The sequence below is a fragment of the Aythya ferina genome (genome assembly GCF_964211825.1).
Source record: "Aythya ferina genome assembly, chromosome: 3".
NCBI lineage: Eukaryota > Metazoa > Chordata > Aves > Anseriformes > Anatidae > Aythya > Aythya ferina.
In genome coordinates this window covers 119,111,889-119,116,452 of record NC_140298.1, presented here as the reverse complement: position 1 = coordinate 119,116,452, position 4,564 = coordinate 119,111,889, and positions in this window count along the sequence as shown.

Below are 4,564 nucleotides of genomic sequence, written 5' to 3'. Positions count from 1 at the left end.
CTGGTCTCTGCATACTTCATTTCAAGGTGAGCCACAATTATCCTAGAATCATAAAATCAGAATGGGTTGGGTTGGAAAGGACTTTGAAGATCATCTAGTTCCAATCCCCCTGCTATGGGCAGGGCCACCTCCCTCTAGTCCAGGTTGCTCAAAGCCCCATCCAACCTGGCCTTGAACACCTCCAGGGATGGGGCATCCACAGCATCTCTAGGAAACCTGTGCCAGTGCCTCACTGCTGTCATATTAAGGATATTCTTCCTTGTTTCTAATCTAAATCTCCCCTCTTTTAGTTTAAAGCCATTACCCCTTGTCCTATTGTTACGCATCCTGATAAAGAGTCCCACCCCAGCTTTCCTGCAGAATCCTAGAATCATGAAGGTTGGAAAAGCCCTCCAAGATCATCTGGTCCAACCATCACCCGATCACCAATGTCACCCACCAAACCATGTCCCCAAGCACCATGTCCAACCTCTCCTTGAACACCCCCAGGGATGGTGATACCACTGCCTCCCTGGGCAACCATCCCAATGCCTGACTGCTCTTTCTGAGCAGAAATGTCTCCTCATTTCCAGCCTGAACCTCCCCTGGCACAACCTGGGCCCATTCCCTTCTTATCAATGGGTGTCACATTTGCAAGTCTCCAGACATCTGCAACATCTCCAGTTGACTAGGCCTGCTGATACATGATGGGAATTGGCTCAGCAATCACATCTGCTAGTTCCCTCAGCACCCTCAGGTGGATCCCATCTGGCCCCATGGACTTGTGACAGTCCAGGTGGAGCAGTAGGTCTCTTACTGTTTCCAACTGAACTGTGGGGGGGTTATTCTGCTCCCCGTCCCAGACTTCCAGGTCAGGAGCCTGAGACCCTGAGGATGAGACCTGAGGATAACTGGTCTGACTGCTGAAGACAGATGTAAAGAAGGCATTGAGAATCTCAGCCTTTTCCTTATCCTCCGTAGTCATGTTCCAGTAAAAGATGGAGACTCTCCTTGGTCCTGCTCTTTCTGTTAATATAGTTGTGAAAATGTTTTTTATTCTCTTTCACCACAGCTGCCAGATTGAGTTCATGCTGGCCTTTAGCCTTTCAGATTTTCTCACTGCATATGCTAGCAAACTCCTTGTACTCTCCCTGAGTTCCCTGTTCCTTCTACCACAGGAGGCTAACACTTTTTCCCAAATAAGACTCAGCAAACATTCCCTGTTCAGCCATGTCAGTCTTCCTCCACAACAGCTCTTCTTAAGGCCCATGGGGACAGCCTGCTCCTGCAAGTTGAAGTCCCCTACGAGAGCAAGCACTGACGATTGCATGACTTCTGCCAGCTACTTGTAGAATGCCTCTTAGAATCATGGAATCATAGAATGGCATGGGTTGGAAGGGAGCTTAAAGACCATCTAGTTGCAACCCCCCTGCCATAGGCAGGGATGCCACCCACTAGATCAGGTTTGCCAGGGCCTCATCCAGACTGACCCTGAACACCTCCAGGGATGGGGCATCCACAGCCTCTCTGGGCAACCTGTGCCAGTGCTTCTCCACCCTCTGCGTGAAGAATTTCTTCCTAACATCCAATCTAAATCTTCCCTCTTTCAGTTTAAAACCATCCCCCATTGTCCTATCATTATCTACCCAAGTAAAATGTCCCTCTTCACCCTTTTTATAAGAACTCTTGAAGTACGGAAGGGCTGCGATGAGGTCCCCCCAGAGCATTCGCTTCACCAGGCTGAACATCCCCAGCTCTCTCAGCCTTTCTTCCTAGGAGAGGTGCTCCAGCCCTCTGATCATCTCTGTGGCCCTCCTCTGGACCCACTCTAATAGCCCCATATCTTTCTTGTGCTGGGGGCCCAGGACCTGGACGCAGCACTCCAAGGGGGGCCTCACATGGGCAGAATAGAGGGGGACAAACACCTCCCTCCACCAGCCACCCATGCCCCTGCTGGTGCAGCCCAGGATGCAGTTGGCCTTCTGGGTTGCAAGTACACACTGACGGCTCACGTCGAGCTTCTCATCCACCAAAACCCCCAAATCCTTCTGCACAGGGCTGCTCTCAATGAGTTCTTCACCCAGCCTGTACTCATGTCTGGGATTGCCCCATCCCAGGTGCAGCACCGTGCACTTGGACTTGTTGAACCTCATTCGGTTCACGGGGGAACACTGCTCAAACTTATCCAGGTCTCTTTGGACAGCATCCCTTCCTTCTGTCGCTCCCCTTCTCTGGTCATCCCTTTTCCAAGCTGTCAACTGACCAAGGCCTTCTCTGAGGTGTACACTCACCAGGATCAAAACTAACAGTTGGCCTCTGCCTGTCATTATTTATAAATCTTAGGTTTCCAAATAATTATGAATATCAAGAATAAGATGCATGCTTCTACAAGAATAAAACCCCTTGCGGGCACTCCAATCCTGTATAAGCCAGTCCTTTCTCCCAGTCACAAGTCACATTCAGTAGTTACCTCTGAAAATAAAAAGTTGATTTACAATTATAGTTTACAATTATACAAGTTTAGTCTCTAAAACCAGTTTTGACAGGTGTTTCTTTAATGTCCGATTCATTTGTTCTACTTTCCCAGAGGAGGAAGGATGCCATGGGGTATGAAACTACCATTTTATTCCTGAAGTTCTCATTAATCCTTGTAAAATATATGGAGGAAAATGACTCCCTTGATCTGAGTTTATATTTTCAACAATCCCATATCTAGGGATTATTTGTTCTGGAATTACCTTTGTCACCTGAATATTAGCTGTCACTGATATTGAAGGAAAAGCTTCTACCCATCCTGACAAACGGTCAGTTAAGCTAGCAACTTAAATCGGCCTACTTTACGTTATTCAGTAAAAGCTATCTGGAAGCTCTGAAAAGGTCATAGTCCTGGCTCCCATCCACCCAGAGGCTGTTTCCACACAGCCTTCTTATTCACCCGTTGGCGTGTTATGCAACTATTATACACCTGCTTAGCTTTATTTCAGGTACAAGAAACACATTCATTTCTACTCCTATTTGCAAGGACAATTCTTCAGCCTTTTCATCTGCAATTCTGTTTCCCCATTCGATTAGGGAGTTTCCCTTTGATGTCCTCTCACATGCACCATAGCAATCTCTTTTTCAGATTTTCCAGAATCTGTCTAATTGATTCTTCATGGACCAATTCTTTTCCCTTACTGTTTACTAAACCCCTTTCTTCCCAAATGATTTCCAAATGTATTTACCACCCCATATGTATATCAACAATCTGTATATATAGTTCCCTGTTTCCCTTGTAACAACTTAAATGCTTGATTTAATGCATATAATTCACAAGTTTGAGCTGGCCGATTAATAGGCAGTCTTCCCACTTCCTCAGCTTTCCCATTTATCCCTTTGACAATGGCATAACCATTGCATAGCCTTCCTTGTATCATCCTAGAAGATCTGTCTGTGAACAATATTTCCCCTTCATCCAAGGGTACATCTTGTAAATCTAATCTGATCTTTGTTTGCTCATTTCTTAGACCTAAGCAGTTATGTTCCACATCCATTGGATCTTCACTTCCATTTAACAAGAAGGAGGCAGGATTCAAAACAGATTCAGGAGTTACAGTTAAATCATCCTTTTCAGTCAGTACAGCTTCATATTTCAGTATTTTAGAGTCTATCAGCCACCTTCCTGCTTTCTGAGTAAGGATGGTCTTCACTTGGTGAGGCGTAACAACACTCCATTGCCCCCCAGTGGTTAATTATTTCCTGCTCTATTCCACCAGTTTTTGCCACTGCCTAAACACACACACACGAGCGATAGAATGACAAAGAATTTATTAATGAGTTAGCTTGTTAACATACCAACAATGCCTGTTTCAAATCAGACCAACCCAACGATTTTTAGTCCTAACACATTCCACCGCATGGTCTGAGAGTGGAACAGGCTGGTACTCAGCTACACATGGTACATGGTTTCGATACAGCATGGTGTCAAAATAGAGATGCCATGAAACTGCATAAAAATGTTAAAAATATTTGCATAAAAAGGATAGCAAGCATGGGCTACAACATGCAGTACAGGCAGAAGCAGTGAGAACTAACAAAGTGTAGAGTGATCACTTTTGTAACCAAGGCCACCCCCAACGCCAGGACAAGCTGTTCCACAACACACCAAACAACTTACACATGCCACTGCGTGGTCCACTGTTGGAAGAGATCGATATTCCACAATCCGTACTACACGCTGTTGAAACAGGGAGTCTATTACTGATATCAGCAGGGGCAATAGACATGGAACACAGAATGCAATTCATAGGAGAATTACACAGTAGTTTTGTAGCCATGCCATCCGCCCCCCCCCCACACACACACACCCCATACAGTCTTCAAACGGGTTCCTGCTATCATTCCTCTTCTCTTGTTTGCTTAATTCTTCTCATTCCTTCACTGGTACCAACTGGGAATGATCGTACAACACATATCCCCAGAGTCCTCGCAACTGTGACCATGGGCAAGTAACAAAAATCAATCACAGTTCTATTTTGTAGCATAGCATGCCTTATTAAATTTAGGTCAAGCAGCAAGCCAGATAGCGCAGTCCTAGTGGTATTGC